Source organism: Aphis gossypii, chromosome 1 (genome assembly GCF_020184175.1).
Source record: "Aphis gossypii isolate Hap1 chromosome 1, ASM2018417v2, whole genome shotgun sequence".
Taxonomy (NCBI): Eukaryota; Metazoa; Arthropoda; class Insecta; order Hemiptera; family Aphididae; genus Aphis; species Aphis gossypii.
Window position 1 is genome coordinate 75923511 of NC_065530.1, and position 22187 is coordinate 75945697.

General features: G+C 26.2%; 1 protein-coding gene and 1 long non-coding RNA gene across 2 annotated transcripts in view; both read left to right on the plus strand.

The window, feature by feature from the left end:
• The first annotated feature begins 6073 nt into the window (after positions 1–6073).
• Positions 6074–14527, plus strand: LOC114127458 (uncharacterized). Its single transcript, XR_007603416.1, has 6 exons — positions 6074–6352; positions 8913–9161; positions 11034–11174; positions 11267–13949; positions 14044–14179; positions 14286–14527. It is a non-coding gene; the product is annotated as an uncharacterized LOC114127458 (long non-coding RNA).
• A 4665-nt stretch (positions 14528–19192) lies between these two features.
• Positions 19193–22187, plus strand: part of LOC114131724 (cAMP-specific 3',5'-cyclic phosphodiesterase) — a 657881-nt gene continuing 654886 nt past the window's right edge. The window contains exon 1 of the mRNA XM_050200512.1: positions 19193–19720. The gene's annotated coding sequence lies outside the window, so the exon portion shown is untranslated. The remainder of the gene's footprint in view (positions 19721–22187) is intronic.

Here is a 22187-nt window from a genome sequence, read left to right on the forward strand (position 1 = left end):
CGAATTTAATAGAAATTAATATTCTTTATATTAATTTACCATATGAATTATTTTAACTGAAATTAATCAAAATGTAGTTTACTGTTTACTTGACCGGAAAAAAATTTATTTATTTTAACAGGATCTGCATTATTAATATATATTATACATCTATACATAGTATATAGTACCAAAGAATAGACTAGATTTGTATGTTCTATTTTCTGGAAGAAAATAAATGTATTTATTTCAACAGGGTCTGCATTATTTATTACATACTACTTAGTGCATTAGTACTGAATTGTATAATTTTAGGCTGAATCTTCCGGCCATTAAACTAAATTTTGATTAATTTCAGTTAAAATAATTTGTCTGATTAATTAATATTGAATATAAATAATCTTATAAACACATTTTAAAGCATTTATTTTTGACTTTTTTCTTAACGTTTTTTATATAGAGTATTTTTGTTGGAATGACATTATTTTTTTTAAATAACACTTAAATATTCTTTTATTGTATTATATATGTGTGTGTGTGCGTGTGTGTGTGTGTGTGTGTGTGTGTGTGTATATATACTTTTGTTACATTACTTTAATGTTAACATATTTCTTCTTTTCTTATCTTTCAATTTTGTTGTAGAACAGAATAGAATTACTTTCGATCACATAGTTAGACTCTCGATAAGATTTTTTTTTGCAAAACTCAAGTATTTTGGACTTGAATAACCAAAGTGTATTTTAACCTTAATAACAATTAAGAAATCAGCAAATCAATCCAATTTGGGAAAATATGTCAACACGAGTGTAGAGCACACGACGGGCCGGCTTTGTGTGTGTGTGAGTGTATTCTTATCATCAATGGTGTGCAAAACGTATTGTGCAACGAGTGCTCGAGGTGCACATTGAGCAGTGTGGATGCAACAGTGGGAGTCCGTCTCGTACTCTCATACTATATGACGCTGGAACGCGGAATATTATAAAATTACTATGGAAATATGGAGTATTTTTCACTTATGTCTAAAACGTTATTCGACCAATGACTGAAATGTACGAAATTTTGTTCATTCGTTATTTCTATAGGTTTAATTTAAAAACACCAACAATTTTTGTTCGGTTTAAACGGAAACGGTTGGCTTACACTTTTACAGTATATACAAGTACATACTAACTATGTAGTTGTATGTACACGGTCGTGTTGCTACGCTTCTTCGCACCATACCGCGTAGTTGAATAGTAGAGGAAAACGTAAATTGTTTACTAGCTGCCACCGCCGACCATTATACCTTACCCATAACAAATGGTTCTTAACCTGCGACGTATTCTATACGCGCGTTATAACGTGTAAACATTATAACAAAACTTTAGGACCTTTTTTTTTGACCCCCCTCAGCTCCCTCGTTGTACATCGTCACAACTGCCGCACTTCCGAATTATTGGAGGAGGGAGACGGTTATTGTATATAAGCGAAATGTATACAAATAAATACCATAAAACATGCTTTTAGTAGCCGGTAAGCGGTAAACGGGTGCTTGCGAGCATATTCTCGTGTTATCAGTGTACATTCCTGCATTTTATTTACCGTCGTTATTAGATCCGTCTGTTAAAATTTTGAAACTTCAAAATGCATAATAGGATTCAGGATACTAGTACTCAGAGTAAAAAATTATACATGACATGTATACAGTTTTTTTAAATTTATCTAAGAAAAACACGATTATTTTAAACGTGCCAAAGGTGTGACTGCCTAAGCTTAAGGAGTTTAGATTAGCACCGTTTTCTGCATTTTTTAGCAAGGCTTCAAAATCAGTTTTCAATTCACGAACACTTTTTCAATTTCGTCTATTAAAACTCCGCGTAAATCGTATAAACGTACGAAAATCCAATCCGAGTTGGACGATTCTGATACTGACGTGAGTAAAAACATTATACATGCTATGTATAAAAATGGTGACTATACTGTTTTGTTTCTTTAATCCTCAAAACTCTGAGAAAAAAATCAATTACATCGAAAGAGCTCAATCAGTGCATCGAATTCTCAGAATTTTAAGCTTTTCGTTTAAGAAATGTAACGACGATTGAAAATTTTAATTAGAAAATAAAGACATTGTTGCTCAACGATGTTAATTTCTCAGAAATATTTACAAACTGTGTACAAATAAAAATAATCGCTCCTTCATCTATATCGGCGAGACTTGAGTTTGCCGGAATCATCCAACTATTGAGGGAGGTGGAGTAATTGTTTGTCTCACAGGATGAATCGACCGGGGTCTTATGAAAAACTCAAAATTAATTATTTACAGTGCCATTGACAATTATAATCGAATAAAATAATGTAGAAGTATACAAACGGTGGCTTCTAAAATATCTAGATCATAATATAGGAGAGCCTTCTGTTATTGTAATCAATAACGCATCTTATAATTTAAACTTGTCTGAAAATTATCTGGTATAATTTAAAATTTGGGATTATTTATCTCAAATGTAATTCAAAATATCCAGATGTACAGAAATGGATAACTAACAAAAAAATTCCCTATAGTTCTCACGAAACATTGGCTGAACTTAAAATAAAAGTGAAAAATTCAAAAATACAATTTCACGCGAAAAATCTCATTAACTCAATCAACTTGCATACTCATCTAAAAATAAAAATTCAATTAGAGTAGTTGTTATCATATTCAAATCAGTTTTTAAAATCTTTATTATACAATTTAATCAATCAAAACTTATTAAAAAACTTGACAAATCTTACTTTGAGAAACTGAAGACCATATTTTAGAAAAATTTGATACCATAGTAACTTTAACTTTTTTCATTCATCTTTAATTTAATTTAAATCTAAAATCTCATAAGTATTTTTACTATTAATTTTTTTCTTAAATTTGGTTTGAACAAATTTTTCATTAACTGCAATTGTCAGTTGATATCCAAGCAATTCTTATAACAGAAAAAGTAATGAAATTATTTTTGAAGTGTGATTTAAAAGTTAACTTAAGCTTGAAAAAAATTATAATTTATTTTTTGAATGTTTTTACTCTAAATTAAGAGAAGATTTTTTTTGTTTTAATCTTAATATTTTAAAATCAACCTGAGAAAATAATATGCCACATTAGAATTTAGCTATTTTTTAAGAATTACCAATTGGCAATTAGTTCACTAATATATATGCAGAACTGTGTACCTTGCAAACCTTTATTGAATAATATGTTTAACTATATACAAACAATATTATGTAAATATTTTGTATCTATGTAAAAGACATTTTATTTTAGGCATCTGAAATTGTATATATATAAGTATTCAAAAATATAAAATGCTATAATTTTTGAAATAATCATTTAAATTATTTAATAAAATTACTATGTATCAGTTTTTAATTAAACTTAAAATAAAACTATCTTCTTTACTAAATCTTATCTATTGATCAAAATGATTTAAAAAACTTTAAAAAGATTTTATCCTGTCTATAGGTGTTTTGTATTATATTACTTTAATAAAATATTTCACCGTGAAAGCTAAAAAGCGAAATATAGGACTTCGAATACTGTTGCGTTTCTTGTAGAAATTACTCCAATTAAAAGGCCGTCATGATAATGAGCTCCCGTATCTTTGAGGAGTGTTATAACTTATTAGAATTAGATCTTATAACACAATCTGTTATATTTGATTTCAACTACAGATTTCCAAACTGTTCATTACCTATAGTGTTTAAAACTTTTTGAATTTAGGGATCCAAAATATACTAATGCTCTTTTTTGAAAATCAATGATATGGCCGTGATCCATAGTCTGAGAATCTTTAATCAGAGGTCTATGAGTATAGTATAATTGATATCTTCTTCGACAGTTTAGTAAATTACAGTTTACTATGTGTGAGTAAAAAATGTCACAACCACACGTCCACACAACATAATATGTATAGGTTGCAATGTTAATAATATGTCATCAACTGACGTATTTTGGAATAGGTTTGTGGTTTTGAGGCGGTGGTGTCTATTTTACAAATTTAATCTTCCTCTAGGCTTGACGCGAATCATTATCTATCAGGATATAGTCAATAATTATAAAAATAAACAAAGGTCTATAAAAAGCTCAAAAACTCTCCAGGTTTCTAAAATTATTCTTTTTTAAATTTAAACAAAATAAAAAAATCAATTTGTTTATTAACTGGTTTAGTTTAAAATGCACCCCCCTCCCCCCACAAAGTATCGATTAGTTAAATTTTTTTTTACCAGAAACCATCTCTAATATTAAAAATCAAAGTATTTTTATAGTCCCTAAAGACAGACAGAAAAACACATTAAAAATAGTACATTCTAAAAGATAACGCAGAGAGTTACTATGAATAACATGTTTTATTACTATATAAGTATGATATTATGTGATTAACAATCGCTCATTTGACTTTAAACAATTGTTTTAAGTAATGACAAATGTTGTGAATAAAACCAAATATCAGCGTGGAAAAGAGAGATAACGTTTATTGCATTGTTGATGTAATATGTATATATACCTACTATAATAATAAGAAAGTTATTACATAAGTTGATTACACTTTGTGTGGAAGATAACGGATTTCGCGTTATTTTCTTTGAGAAATGTTTTGCTAAAACGTCTGTTGAAAAGTTTGAGATAATTGTTTGCTGTACTATATGTGTTCGAATCGGACGTTTTAATTTAAAATCAAACCATCCTAAGCGGATGCGGCTATAGTGCGGCTACAATGTAATACATAAAGTACACAGTATTGAAAATTCGAGGATGAGTTCACAAATACAAATTCTAAGTAAATTCCTATTTGAGTACGAATGAGAGTGATTAATGTTATGTGTAGAACAAAAAAATAATATTTTAATTATCTATTAAAACGCCATGTTAACTTTCGTTAAACAAATATTACCTATTTGAATGATCTTTTGGGACGTTTCTAGTAATATTTATACTATATATATTTATATAAATGTGTACATCATAATATAATATAAAAAATTATCGGTCAGGATTTATATACTCGTAATATAATACAACACAATTTGAATATTTAAAATTAGTATAGGTAAGTTAATTTATTTCTTAAATTGTATTAAATATTATCATGGACAAATCGAGTATTATAATTGATTGACAATACTTTGTTATCAGTTGAGATTTTGAATTTTATATAAGTGCTATAAATATTTGAAATATTTAATTGCTATAAAAAAAAAAAAAAATCAAAATATTAAATTATTTTAGCTGGATAAAATTATAATATCCTTGTAAGTTTATTAATAGCTACTATTTTTTATAAAATTGTATTATTTTTATTTTTTATTGCACGATGAAACTATTCGTGTGTTCATTTTTAATTAAAAGAAACTTCATAAGCAATAATATGAACATTAAAAAAAATCTTTACAGAATTTTTTTTTTTTTAGAAATATAAAATTTGTAATTTTATGCTAGTAAAATATAATAAGCAAATATGATGGCATAATAATATATTCAATTATTTGCATGCGATTTTCATGAATGATATGAGGAGTGAGACCATCCATTGTGGAACCCAATGGTCAATACCTAAGATGATAATTATTTTAAGGACTTATTTAAGTAAAACTATATTTAAAAAAAATGTTTAATTGTTATATATTATTAAACATATTTCAAATTTTTACAGATCGCATATTTTAGTGACGGTAAATTAATAATGAATAATGATTAGTAGATGGCGTAGATCACACATTAAAATAGTGCCCAAATATTGTATATATTATAATTGTATCTAAATTAATATTATTTATTATTTGCTGTAACTTATTGTACTTTTGATCCACAAAGAATTTATATTTGATTCATCATTTACACACTGAAATAAATTGTTATTAATTAGTATTTGAAGTAATTTATTATTGTTGTCGTAATAAAATATGAGCTACAACACTCGACTACAATATAATTATTAATTAGCGATGACGTTGTTATTGCGTTTTGATTTTGATAAGCATTATTTTTTCGCATGAAAATCATTGAAAAATATATATTAATACTTGCTAGTTTGTACTATCTATACAGGTTATTAAATCTAGATAGTGGTATAGTTGATTACTTTTTTATAACTTTACTGTATGTTGATGGTGGAAGATAAAACGACGTCGTTAGTACGTTGTCAAACAAAAGTTATTACACATTATAATAAGCTTTGTTATATACTTTTGGAAGAAAAAAAATGTAAAGAAAAAAGTTGTAGTTTTAAAAAAATTCATTATTGATGCTGGACTTTCCACGACGGCATCTTCGCAAACATCCATATCATCTGCCGGAAGGACGATATTAATTTTATTCCCATCGCCGTCCGTCACTGTTTTTTTAGGATGAATATACAACCTGCATGTGAGTATAAAAATAATTCTACGAGTTACAATCGTTACTATCTTATGCCCTATTGCATATGTCTGTAATACATTATGTTAAATATTGTTAAAGCTATTAGTATAATATTATTTTCGATTTATTTGAAGGTGACATTGAGAATTATTTTATATCAATCAACGCTCGTACAATTTTAATCCTAGGATTCATCAAACGACATATTGCAATATTATTATTTGTCATAAAATAACTTAAATTATGATAATAATGAAAAAATTAAAACACAGACGTTGAAAAAATAAAATATCCATTTGATTTAAAAACACCACCGGGAAATGTCCACGGATGTGGTACATGTTTTTTTTCTACTCCAAAACAAAATGCAAAAAAACTTCATTCATTTTTTCCCCTTTAAGCTTGCCATAATAGGTTTTCATTCTTTTGACGCACTATTCAAACACATTTGTGTACTTATAGTTTATACTATTATATTTATATAATATATACATTGCCTATATCGGACAACGTTTACAGCCCGACTACAGATTCTTGTTTTCCATTTTTAATGTAAACACCACTCAACTTTTTTTTTTTATAGTCAGTCATATACATATATAGAAATGACTCATCTGACATTTGTGAAAATGTATATAACAAATAACATTTAAAGTGTAAACGCTATATTACGGTCAAATTCTGAAATATTTTTTAAGGAATTCTTTGTTTTTGTCTATTGACATTTTAAGTTTTATATACGATTTACTTTTATTATTTTACTATGACATATGATTTTTCTTTTATGAAAATATCATAAGTGAGACTAAAAACTATATGTGAATGTATTATTAATAATTATATCTTTCAATAAACTTGAAATAATTATCATTATTATTTTACAAACAGCATACAAACTAAAATTAATATAATATTAAACAAGTTTAAAATTAATCAAAAGTACAAATATCTAAATGTCAGATGATTGATTTTTTTATACACACATTTTTTCATAATATTATTGTTTATGATTTTGAACGGAGCGTGAAATGTATTGGTATTACAGTACCTAAAAAAATTGATTTTTTTTTGTTCTGTCTGTTTTAAAGCTAAACAATTGTTTTAATCTTTAACACTTGATTTTGTGCTATTGTTGTAACTTATAATTCAAAAAGATATGACGGACTTATTATTTTCAGCGAATAATTATTTAAGGATTTTCATTTACACAATACAATTTGAAAAATATTGAAAATGAATTAAAAACATTTATAGACATTTGAAAACTGATAATTTTTTAGTTTTGTTTCTATAGCACAATCATACTATAAAGCGTCTGTATTCAAAACTTATCAAATACCTATATTTTATAAAGAATTTAATATATGATCATAATTATAAAAAATAAACGTAAATGTACTTATTTTGAATACATTTTATAGTAAATTATTACATTTTTGAGCACACTTTTGTGTTAAAATAATTTATATTTTTCAAACAAAAAGTAAATCAATTAAAAGTGGTCCAAAGACCACACCTGATAATAATCTATTTAAAAATAAAAAGTCACTTTACTATAATTTAGTTTTTACTGTGCGAGGTAGGTAGTTTAAAATATTTTTTTAAACTTTTCCACTTATCAGTAGTTAAATTATTGGGTCAATAAATAATAATTATAATATTCAATCATGAAACATTTTTGATATGCGTCACTTAATTTTATTGACTTAAATTTATTACCATAACACGTCATATTGTAGCACTGTTAACTAACAGAAAAAAAAATGGTACGAGAGTAAATTTTAATTATATTCCCATTACTGAGATATTATAGTAAATACTATTTAAAGCTTAAAATAAGAAAGTATTTCCCTAATAATTATAATATATAATTATCAAAATAAAGTAAAGACTCAATAGATTCATAATCATACAACAATATTATTAAAGAGAGTGGTGGGTGGATTTAAAACTATCCAAAAATTGTTAAAATTTTGGTAACAGATGTGATCACGTTTTCTTAATAATATGTGTGTGAAATTCGAAAATTCGAAAATAGTTATTTGTTAAGTGATTTTGTACATTATCTGTTGTAAATTTTTCAATTAGAAAATTAAAATGTGAAACACACTTTGTTTGTTTGGTGTTGTAATGAAATGCAATATTATATTATTTTAAATTGTTGAACATTAGATGATTTGAAAAATACCCAAAATATTATTTTAACTTCACTCAAAGACTAAATAATTATGAAACATGATAATTCATTTATGTATACAGGTAGGTAAGACCACTGAAAATTGTTGTGACAGTACCTATACCTACTACACAAATTATTTCAAATAAAATAAAATATTCTTTTAATGTAAAAAAATAGGCATTTAACATCGTAAATAATGTAACCAGTAGGCCCACATTGCTCACAAACGTTTCTTTTTTGATTCAAAATCTACAATTTGTTATTGCAAAAAACAGGATAAAAAAAAAAAAATTGAAACAATAACGTCTTGCCTTAATAATGGAGACTATATTATAGCTACCGATCAGCATGCCGCATCCTTGTATTTTATTTATTATTGTATTATAGTGACACACGCACCTACCGAACGTCAATAACTCTTGCGTTGGTACGTGACATTTTGAAACAGACGACCATTTTAAGTCTTACCAGTAGACCAGACGTCACTACTTGGATCTGATGTGGTCAGTCAACACATCATATTGGGCATTAGAGATGTTTCATTATGTATTGTGGACGTAGAAATATGAAACAAAAAAAATGTCGTCGGTCAACTATAAGCTACATGGAGAAATCAACTAACTTGTCGAGGAACGGGTATAATAGTTAAATACTACTCATTTAATACCAATAGGCACTTAATCATTATTTTTTTCGAATTTCATTCGTGCTGTCAATGCATATGGTACAATGAATGAATGAATGATGGAGTAATTTATTTTTTAGTGTAATCGCTAACACTATTGACCATAGCACACCACTGCACACTGTGTACAGTATCTACCAACCTTTATAAGTTTTAACCATAGTTTTTCATTTTCATTCACCATTATACGATTATATTTGGCTGAATTACTCAATTTAAATACGTTCGACAGTAAAATTTATTAATATTATTATATTTCAAAATAATGGTTTAGTCTCTATAGTCTATGGTGACTAATGACCATATAGTGTATATTATTATAAAATATATTGAAATTGAAACAAATAATTACCTGCGATTTTTCAATTTTTTATAATCTTTATAAACATAGTATTATATTTATTCACATATATTATATATATATATAACTATAAAAGCATTAACATTTAAAAAAAAAGTTTAAATATAATAGATTATACGTATTTTTCAACGTTTAATATTTAATATGCATACAAATTTATCCATCATTTTATTGTTTTACAGATTGTAATCACTACCTATAGATATTACTATTGTTATTTTGGAATTAAATCACTTTTGCAGTTTCGAATTTAAAGTAAAACGTATTTTTTACAGTTAATTATAATATTAAAACCATAACTTAATTTACTATGTTATTTCATGTTCTCAGAGAGAATAATATACTAATTTGAAAATTGTAGTCATGGTTCTATACTTACAAAAAACTTTGTTCTTGTGTACGCACGTGTTTAATAATATGTAAACCGTCATATTATGTTATTTTAACAATTCTTTAAAAATGAAATTATTTGTTATGATTCAATAAAAAATGTTTTTAAACATAATGAATTTTAAAAAATTAAAAAAACTTAAAATATACGTTGGTTTTATTTTTTATTAATTATTAAAATTTTATCTTTTAGGTTTTTAAATACATAATTCCAAAAAGAACAAATAAATTGGGTGATTGAAAATTCAGATAGTCGATTTGCACTATTCATTTCTGAGTAGTATTGTGGTTTTAGTATCGTTTTCGTTCAGAAAATAAAAATAAGCAGAGGAGCTCAGTATGTTTTTATATATAAATAATTATATAAAACTTTGTTAAAAATAAAGTGTTCACAAAAAAAATGTACAAATACGATATTGAACATACATTTAGTATTGATATACATACGTGCATATAAAATTAACAGCTTAGTTCTTGAAAAAATTTGCTTCATACTTTAATTAAACTGAACAAAGATTAAGAAAAAATTGCTACCAGTTTTAAGTTTATGGATGGACGTGGAGGAAATATTTAAAGAAGTAGATATAACAAAAATTAACATAAAATCAATAAACTGAATTACCTATTTCTCTGAGCCGTCTCAGAATTGTTTTATGATGAGTAAAAAATACGAATGTACATTTCTTTATACCAAGTTTGTAATTCTAACTTATTCACTAAACATATGTTGTAATAAGAGTACATATCTCAAGACACAAAATGTATGGCTTTGATGTCATAAACATTAAAATTTCTTCGTAAATATCAATATAAAATAAAAAAAAAACATGCCTAAATCAACCTTTTTTATTGCTGGTTATTTCCAAGCTAAGTTACAATATATTAATCAAATTTGGAATAGATTATTCATAGTACTGGGTATGTCAATTAAAATAAAATTTTATAGTAGTTCATACAACAATTTTAAAATATGGTAGTCTTAAACCATGTTCACTACATTAAAATATTATGTTTTTTACAATGAACTATAGTTACTTATGAATAACTAACTTATTATTATAATGTTATATAGTTTTGTACAAAAATCTACAAGAATAATGAAAATTAATAAAAACAAAATGTAGATGTTCAAAAGTCATCATTGACAACAATTATTTTGCAGTTTTGGCAAAGTTGATCGAGAGTCCTCAAATATCCTTCAGAATTGTAGCAGGTACTCAGTATTTCTATTAAATAAATACTACAAATTAAAAATTAGGTTTCTGCTTTTTAATTTTAGATGAAATAATATGACATATTTTTCAGTTCAAAGAATTGCCAAAACCCTATTTATAAACTTCAAGCAAATGACTATGAAAGGTTTATCAATGACTATAACTCAATTTTATTGCACATTGTATGGTAAAATTATACAAAGATTTACAATTTTCAATAAAGATTTTTTGAACTGATACGGAAAAATTCTACTTAAATGAACAAATTAACCACCAATCATTATTAGATTAATGGAATGATTCAAATCTCCATTAGATGAATTATACCATTAAGCAAGTTTGTTGAGGTGTAAACGTTTGTTGTGGAATTATAAATAAAAATTTAATTGTTGCATATTTTGTTGAGAAAAATTTTAATGGCATTAAGTATCTTAATTTTTGGAATGATGATTTACTCATATTGTTAGAAAATATTTCACTCGTATAGCATTTGACTTTGATTTGGCAACATGATGGTGCACCATCACATAATAGCTTGTGTGAGTGTGTATACTTAGGACCACAACGATAAAAATAAATGATTGTTGTGACAAAATTAAAAATTCAATTATTAAAAAGTCTTCATCCATCGAGATATTGAAGCCTTTACATTTTTGTTTATCTGAAAATGGTAAGAAATTTTAACACAAATTAAAATATTAATAACACATAATTTATTTTTTATTAAAATTGTTTAAAATCAAATGTACAAGTATATAATATGTATTTTACGTGTTGTTCATTCACAATCAAGAAGTTTGTTAAAAATTTAAAAATTCTACGTGGACGTCTCACCAAAACATATACGCACATGACGGTCGTGATGTATATTTAATATTTATATAGATCGTTTTCGCGATACCTAAGGTGGTTAACGCGTGGCGTTTAAGTCACACCCACTTCATGACTTCCGGTTGACGAGTGATCGTTCGGGAGAGCCAACCGCCAGAGTACTTTATTAATCTATGAACGTTCGTCTAAGATGTAACCTAACGCGTATCCATGAATTAACGATTATGATTTAAGTCACTGCTTATTTAAATAAATGAAGCAATATGTAGACCATAAAATCTGTAGTGTAACATACCTTGAATTGTGTTTATTGCATTATTACTTACCTCAGTGGCGTAGGTAAAGGGGATTTCGGAAGGTTCAAACCCCCTGCCATTACCAAAATCTCAATTAATATAATAGGTAGGTAATAATTAGGTAAAAATAAAAATCGTTTTTAATTAAAAAAAAAATATATATATTCGTGAATATTTTAATAATAATACTCATCCGAGTAAAGATTTAGTGATACTAATTTTACAAAAATGCGTTTAGTATGTACAGCAGTCAGCAATTACAATCTAGTACAAATGGTTGAATGTCAAACCCCCTTCATAAATAATATATACCTACGTCACTGATTTATATACCCATTCAAATGTTATATCCTAAGTACCTATACATTTATACTATACATTTTATAGTATAATTTAATGGGTAGTATAAATAACACGGCGTAATATTCATTTTCAGTATTATGTCTTTTATGTTAAACTCTATTTAAGTTATGTATGATGTATCTTACATTTTGAAATATATTCCTTACTACTAATATAAATAATTTCCTACCTAACTAATAAGTGATATTATATTTCGATATTATTTTTCAAATAATAATATGGACAATATGGTATAGTGTACATTGTACTTAACTTTTAACTACATATTCTAGTAACCAATAACTACACGTCATAACCTACTATAATCAAATCGATAAATACATACATTCTAATTATAAACAAAAACACAGTATACCTAAAAATTTTATTGTTTCTTTCTAGTTGCTATATTATATATAATATTTTAGTATCTTGCAGCAGCCAAGGTATGGAGATAACAACAATCGACTTGTGAAGTTTCCTCCACATCCTCAGCGGTTTAAGAAATATCTACCGACATAAATATAAATAACGTTAAGGGATAATGATGCTTTAAGCTTAGCGTTAGAAGATAGTTATACGATATCGTATTCTTTGTCAGGCTATGACAAGGAAATGGATACCGAAACCAGTATTTACACTGTATAGTGTATAATAGTGTATAAAGTGTAGTGTATATACGTATTATAGTACCTATATACAATAAATAATAATATTACATAAGAACGAATTCTTCATAATTTTATCGTCGATTTTATTTTGTTAAAATATAATTAGATATAATAATGCACTTATGTGTATTGCATTTATCTCAAAGAATGAATTTGTTATGTAAAAATATTTGCACTGTATGAAAGGTTTATTTATGATGCGAGGAGGAGATGACAATAACCGACTTAAGAAAATTTACCTTGGTGAAATGATGCAGAGCAATTATGTAACAACTTTTTTTCTTATATATTTTTTTTAAATTTAGATTTTATAATACAATTATGCTCACTTATTGTCTGTATCTTCTACCCATACCATCTTATATGAAAAAGAAATAGTTTTTGTCTTAGTACAATGTAATTCGTTTATTGAAAATACTACTTAGAACTCAAGATGATTTTTTCTCCAAAAATGTATGATAATTACTATTGATTTTCTTGAGTTATTTTTTTCGTATGCTTTAATACGATTGATTATATTTTATTTGCTAACTTTTATTTTTACTACTACTTATTATTATATATTTATACGATTCACAGATAAATGAAGAATCAAAATAGTGAAGTGCATTTAAAGTCAACAAAGATGAATTGGGTAGGTTAACAACTTAAATTTTGTTTTAGTTTGCCATTTTTTCTTCTTTTCTTTGACGTCTATGATGCATTTATATACCTATTATGACATGCAGTATGTCCAACTACTTAGAAGATAGACAATTATTTTCGGCTTAAGTGTAAACCACATACATTGGTCATGATTCATTATTTCCACAAATTCTTTGGAAACAAGAACGCCAAGAACCATCGTTAAATCCAAAGCACACGGTAATTTAGTAACTTACTATTTTATTAATATACAATAGGAACTTGTTAATATATTTAGCTGCTTTAATTTAATATGTCTTTTTATAATAAAAATTTTATTTTTAAGAACTACCCATAGAACAGAAGTTTTTCAAGGAACCTACAATGCCCAATTTTATAACACACATCTTCCACGCATGTATTAATTTCTGCTTAGAAGGAAATCTAGACACAAACCGAAAATGAAGCCAATTGAAAACAGTATTATTAAAATAGTAGCAAACAAATATTATGATCATATTATTTCAATAATTAAATTGATTATTACAAAGAATTTGAACAAACCAAAGATATTTAAAATTAATTAGAAATAGGTACTTGAGAAATAAATTTAAATTGTATTTTATTGATACTGAAAACTAATAATGATATATTTTTTTAAAATTAACATATATTTTTATATTTTAAGGTATAGTATATTACACAATTTGCGTTGTAAAATAATGTAATTTGTGAATAATTTATAGTTATCAATTAATAATTTTAATTTATAAATTTACAAACAATTTTGTAATCGGTAACAAATTGACGCTGCAATGTAGCATGAATGTTAATAGATAAAAATGTTCGCAATTGTATTGTTTCCATAATGACTAAACAGTGATATATGACGTATATATATATTATATGTATATGGATGTTTCAAACGATTAATGATTGTTTAAGTTTTTACTGAATCCTTCTGAAAAACCAATTAAGACTAATTAAAAAACAAAATGCAAATAAAAAAAGAAAAAGCTTATAGTTTATTTAACTAACCGTAAAACGTTATTAATACTTGTTTAAGAAAACAATGAATCGTTACCCTGTTTATATTTACAATTAACAGAATACATTTAAGTTTTTCTGTAATAAATCTGTTATAGACCGAAAATATAATAAAAATAATTGTAATTTTTACCGTATTTGTAAACTATACTCTGTTTAGGATTATACAATAAAAAAAAATGTATGTTTTTCACCTAAAATTTGAAATTAAAAAGTCAATGTCTAGTTTGTAGGTATCATTTAACATGATATTAGATATTTTAATTTTTTTGAATAATGAATTTGCATAAAAGTTCCCGTTTTTCCTTATTTTTTTTTTTTTTGTTTTTTCCCGATTATTTTTAAAATTATTAAGAATTTTTTAATTTCAAACTTACCAAAGTTCCAAATAAATCAATTTTTTACTAGAGACTAACCCAAAAGTTAAAAATCAAAATATTTTTACTGACCCAAAGGTGATGACTGATGACAGACACCAAAAATAAATACACATTATTGTAAAATCAAAATGTTTGTATAATAATTATGATATAAATGATGAAACTTTTTACAATCATGTTCGGTTCTATCACTGGATAACTTTCCTCATCGTATTATTCATATAAAAACTCGTATATTATATTATTTTGTCATCACTCACCATAGTATTTGCTTATTGAGTTTTACTAACAGAGTTCGTACATTTAAAAAAAAAAAAAAAAAAAAAAAATATGAAACAATTTATTGTTATATATTTTTTTTTTTAAATTTAAAGGAGATATACCAAGTAAAATTGCTATTACTATCATAATAATTAATATACAATCGTATTATTATGTCAACATATTATCATTTCTCTGAACCGTTTATGTTAATAATAATTATTTTATGTGCATTAATATAAATTTACAATATCATTATTATGCTGCTAAGTGCTAATCATTATTCAGTTTTGTTTTTAAATACAAAACAAACTGCAGTAATCTCCAAGTAACTCGTATTGTAAAATAACGTTAGAACTACATGGTTTAAAATATTGTGTATAATCGAATTATAATAAAAATGAAAATGCAAAAATATGATTTTGACGCCTTTTAAGAATTGGAAAACCCGTTCTATAAATTGGCGTTTTGTTCAACTTGAGCTAAATAATTCGATTATGAATCGAATTGAATTACGACCGCTTTATTGTTTAAACGATTAGTTTTATCATCATTTTTTATTTGAATGGTAAATGGTTTATTTTTTTAAACAGGAAAGTCTCGAAATACACTAGTAAAACACGATGGCGATGGGGATAAATAATTCGATTATTATAACTAATAATATTATATTTATTAATGTTATATAGTTGAAAAAAAAATAGTATAGGTACTTACTGCAGTGTAATGTGCGTGAATTATGTTAGTGTTTGCTGAGATTTATTTTATTTTAAGTTTTTAATTTTCAACATAATGTTTTGGAATTGTCATAGGTTGTCTTTATTAAAATTTAAGTATTGCTGCAACAAACTAAAAATTATTAATATTCAATTAATGTTAATAAGTACGTCATTAAAGTATGATTTTCACGTTTTTCTCAAATAATATAATTATTCAAAATCTGATAATTAAATTTTTAAATATTCATAAAAATCATATTTTAAAATTCTTTAGGGATTTTTACTACTTAATAAATGCCATATGGATATGGAGATTCCAAGTTCTATTTTTAAAATATGAACGAAGAACCTCCATTTCAAATTATGATCTATTTTAGGGTAATTTTTTCTGAAAAATCTTGACGTATCAAAATTAAAATTTGTAAGAGTAGTTTTTGAGTTATTTAATCACTGAACTAACTATAATACTTTTGTGATAATCATTTTGGAAGATATGAGGATTATGATGATAATAATATGTCTGTAGCTATTAAGAAATATCTATCTACCAACATTTATAATTTATACAAACTACAAAATGTTATAAGAATTATAAATTTAATACTTCATATAGGTACCTTATATTATTTTTTTGTAAAACCAATTTTAAGGAGTATTATTTTCATTGTTCAGTAAGAACATTTCAATAATTGAAAAACTATATTTTTTTTCGAATTCTGAATTAGATATTTATATCAACATTTTGAAAAATACTATCCACTAAATATTTTATATTATAAACATGGAAGGGTTTTCATTTTAAAAACAGAAGTTAGAACACAAACTAACTAACTAATCTATATTTAGGTACCTAGTACAATTTTTTTTTAATTATTTAAAAATTTGTTCTTAAAGTAATTATTTAAAAGTTGGAAATGAGCATGTTTGTTCAGTAAAAATAAATTATTATATAACTATCATTATTCACCATAGGTAGGATTAATATAGCTGAATTTTATGTTTTGTTCTGTTTTTCAACCAAATGCAATTTGGTGCTATACTATGTGCATATATTAACTCGCTTTACGATAGTTGTAGTGTTTGTTTGTGTTATATAATATGTTTATCAAAGTTCTATTATTTGAGTTAAATGAGCCACTGAAGGATCTGACTATCTTTGTGCTTAAAAGTATTGATAGATCGTTTTGAGGGGATTATAACAATTCACTGGACATTAAATTGTCAAAAGTAATTTTATTTTTTGTTTTTTTTGTAAAAGATGAATTGAAAAAATAATTAGAAATACGTTTCTTAAACCAATCGTCTAAAGCAATACACACAGTATTAAAGAGTTAATAGGTATTAAATAGTTAGGTTTACACGTCACATTGTAAAACTAATATTCATTCTCTTTTTAACTTAAAAAAAAAAAAAAAAACTAATGAGACGTTGTGATTTAGGGTACCTAATAACGAATGGAGATCGCGTGCACACAAAGCATAATAGTGTTACTAGATACTTTTTTTTAAAACAGTGGTGGTGGGGTAAGGGAGACTAAAATGAATATTTTTACTATTTTAGGAGTCCATAATATATTTTTTAACCAAGTCGCCTGCTTATTACAATTTCGCCTACGATTGCGCGAACCAACAAAACGCGTCGTTTCAAAAAACATGTGATATATTTCGTTGTGATATATTATCCAAGAGAGGTTTCTGGTATTGTGATCCTAAAAAATAAATGAACACAAATTTCTGTTCCTCACTGAAAATTCGTTTAAAAGTAATTGTATTTTACAGTAAATTATGTTCTAAAGTTTTTCAATAGTTTTTACTACTAACGACATTACGGTACTCACATCGTCACTATGTGTCATCAAAAAATTATAAGAACGAACATAAAACGTTAACACATGATATCTCAGTACAGTTAAATCATATTATGTTGTTATTCATCACAATAATAATTGTTGTTGTGCGTTGGTATTTAATACGAAAACAACTTTTGAAATAAAACGTTTAAGAGCACACAGCAGACAATGACGCAAATAATGGCATAATATGGCATAACGCACATGTCATGTGAAGAACAACAATAATATTGTGAAGACGCTCTATGAAATGTTTCAAAGTCATACACTAAACAGGTCGAATATTATCTTTCTACGAATCACGTGTAATTTTTAAATTTCAATTTTTTCTATAATATAATTAATATAATCGGTACCTAGCGTTTGTTCTTGAAATAAAATCGAAAAAGAAATCCTTTTTTTTTGTGAAATGTGATATATATTATCGAATTCGCGAAAGAACCATCAACACTATGTACAATTTTCTTGTTCACTAAATAATATAACTTTATTATCATTACTTATATACGCCTATTAAAACGTTTAAAATGTGCAGGAATTTTCCGATTTTCTCATCGTCTACGCATTTCTATTGCATTTGAAACGTACTTTATTTTTTCCGGGAAGGGTTGGGGGTAACATTCTCTCTAGAAAATCTTCCGTGTATAATTTTATATATGTAATAATTTGATCGTGAGTGTGTGTGTGGGTGGGAATGTCGTTTTTACCGTAAAGCGTATCCACCCACGAACAAACCCACATTATATATGTATAGAAATGTGTTTACAGTTGACGGACTGTTGGACAAAACGTAATAATAATAATATACCTTTGTGCGCGCGCCGTCTGAAAGTATATTATATTAATATATATATGCGAATGTGTGTTTGTGTACGGAGGTACGCGGCGGCGCGGCGCGTCAACACGAGCTTTCCGGTTTTGTCGGGAAGGGACCGGCTCTGTTCCGGGCCGGAAGTCAGTGTTAGCGTATCGCTCTCGCCGGTGTGTATCGTCTCGTTGCCGTGTGCGCCGCGCGCGCGTGTGTTCTGTTCGTCGTCGTCATCGTCGTCGTCGTCGTCGTAGCCGCCGTCATCGAGAGTGTGCATAATATTTATTTTATTAAATTTTGTTTAATATTTTGCCCACTTGTGTGTTTAACCCGACGAATCGCAATCCGCATTGCAATATATTGGTATTGTTATTTCATCGGTCTCTATAAAATACAATATCAATATTAAATCAAGTCGTCGCAGTCGCGTCTCGTTTTTTTTTTCGATGGTTTACCCGAGTCCTTTTTCGTCGTGAGTCGCTGCTCTTTTCAATTTTCATTATTTTCGGTCCACAGTTTTCACGTCACAGAGAGACAATATTATTAGACCCGCGATAATAGTGTTCGATCACCGCCGACGGCCGTAGTACCTACATATACCGTGATAGTTATTATGCGTTCTCGATAACATATAGTGATATTATATTATACACCTATATACAGCGAATTTACCGTCACGACTATATTATAACATTATCGGTCTTTAGGGCGTGAAACGTAAGTACCTATTCACATATTATTTATAGAGAAACGCCAATGACGGTGTCGTTGGTAATATAATTTTTTTTCTATTAAAAAGGGACTTTTTTTATTTTTAAACTTTGTCGTCGACGTATACCGCTTATAATATTTTATACGTGTCTCGCAACCCATTACCAACAGGTGTCAATGATGTACCTCAGTTTCGAGTCGAACGAATTCTGTTTTCGAAAACAGGTATCGAGCTTCGCTGCGCACTGACATCGTAATGTACATATATATTGTATATTTTATAGGCATATAAAATAGAACATGTTATCCTGTCTATTTCGTTTTATTCGGGGGTAAAGAGGAGTCGTCATCGTCTCGTGTCTGGCAGTTTTAAATCATCGATATAGAACGTAGTTTCACTCGACATCTAATCACAGTACACTATATAAGGCCATTCACAGAGGATGAATTTTATCTTCAGGTTATTTATTCAGATTATGGTTTTTAAAATTGTCGAGAATGCTTCAAGATCATATTTTAAAATACTTTGATTTTTTTTTTTTTTATATGTGATTTATAAAAAGTATCCTGTGGTGGATGATGTATATTTAAAAATGTGTCCTTTATATGCGCGCTTAAAAATCCTATACAACATAGTTTGAATAAATGCATGATTAAAGGACAGAATGGCGCAAGTGAGCATGCGCTTTGCAAACCCTTTTTTATTTTGCCACTGTTGGTTAAAATCTGAAAATCGTCATCAGCAGCGATTGACCGTGCATAATACACTTATAGATATTATAGGCGATTGGCGTTAATGATTCGATTTATTTTGTTTCAATAAATCTATCAAAAGATAATATCTGAATGAATATTTGATTACACGTACATCGTAACTTATATATTGTTTCTTGCATCTAACGTTTTTATAAGGATACGCAAAGCTTGTCGTATGTTGTTTATAATACAAAAAGGAAATTTTGTGGACATACAACCTACATATTTGCCAAGTAGAAAAACGAAATTTAAATTTTACTAATTTCATGAAATGAGAATTTGAATTACTCCAAAATTAAATCGATTGTTCTTTATATTTTATGTATTTTAAAATACTAGTATGTTAACACAATATAGTTATTATTAAAACGTTATACATTCATTGTAAACATAAATATATTTAAAACTATTTAATTGACAGTTGAAGTAAACACTAAGCTTTACAATCTGTATGCAATATAATTTATACGTTGTATTTTTTTGTAGGTATCTTTCATGTTTGTTATTTTATTATTAAATTTTCACGAGCGTTTACTAATAGTATTTAAAAAAAAATTTAACGAGATTTGTTTGAAAAACTAATATTAACTATTTATATTTAGTTAATTTTGTTGAACTATTTTAGTATTTGAGTAAAAAAAATATGTTAATATTGACATCGAGATACTTTTCATTATAAATTATTTAAATTTAAAATAACATCCTTTAGTTGATAAATTATTACCTATAATATAGGTTTTTAACACAAATTTAAAATTAACATATATATAAAATTATAATTTAATTAATATTAAATTAATATCAAATATTACTAAAATTATTTACCTTTATTACTTTAAAAGTTAGGTGCTTAAAACTTTTTAAATAATTAATTGAAATCGATAATAAAATATAACATGTGGTGCAATATTTTTTTTAATACAATAAAATGATGGTACAAAACACTGACTTTTAAAATAATTTAATCAGTAATTTATTTGTATGATAAAAAAATGTCAACAAAACTACAAAATTCTACCGGGTCTCGTTTAAAAAATAATGAATGACTAATTTATTTTAAACATATTAAATTAATACAATATTTTAAAAAGATAGATGTTAAAATATTATTTCGAGGCAAACAATGATAAAATGTATTTTTACTAACATTAAAAAAAACATATATTTTCATTTTTAGATTAATATTTTTTCTGCTATTTTTTTACTTATTTTAATAACAACAAAAATTGTTGTATGCACGTTAAAACAATTATTGATGTACATAATATATTGGCTACAAAATTTTTGGTACTTTTTTTTTGTTAAGAAATTAAAATTAAAATTGTGATAACGTATATTTTTTTATTTAAGATAGCTACTATATTTATGAATTTTTACATGCTTTAAGTTATTGAATATAAATTATAAGCCAATAATTTATTAACACTTTAATTTTATTCATTGGTATTTATGTGATCAAACGAACAACAATAATAATCTAGATGTTCATATAAAACTTTTAGAATGCATCCTGTTATCCAATATAATAGTAATATAACGATTTAACAGTAGGGTTGGTATTCAGTGGAAGCATATATCGTATTAGTTAAATTGTATATTATTTTATTATGATTATTATTGATTATTACATCAAACCATTGATTACACGTAATTTAATGATGTGAAAAATCCAAAATTAATTTTTAAATTAATCTGTTTAGTTATAGTTAAGTTTTCA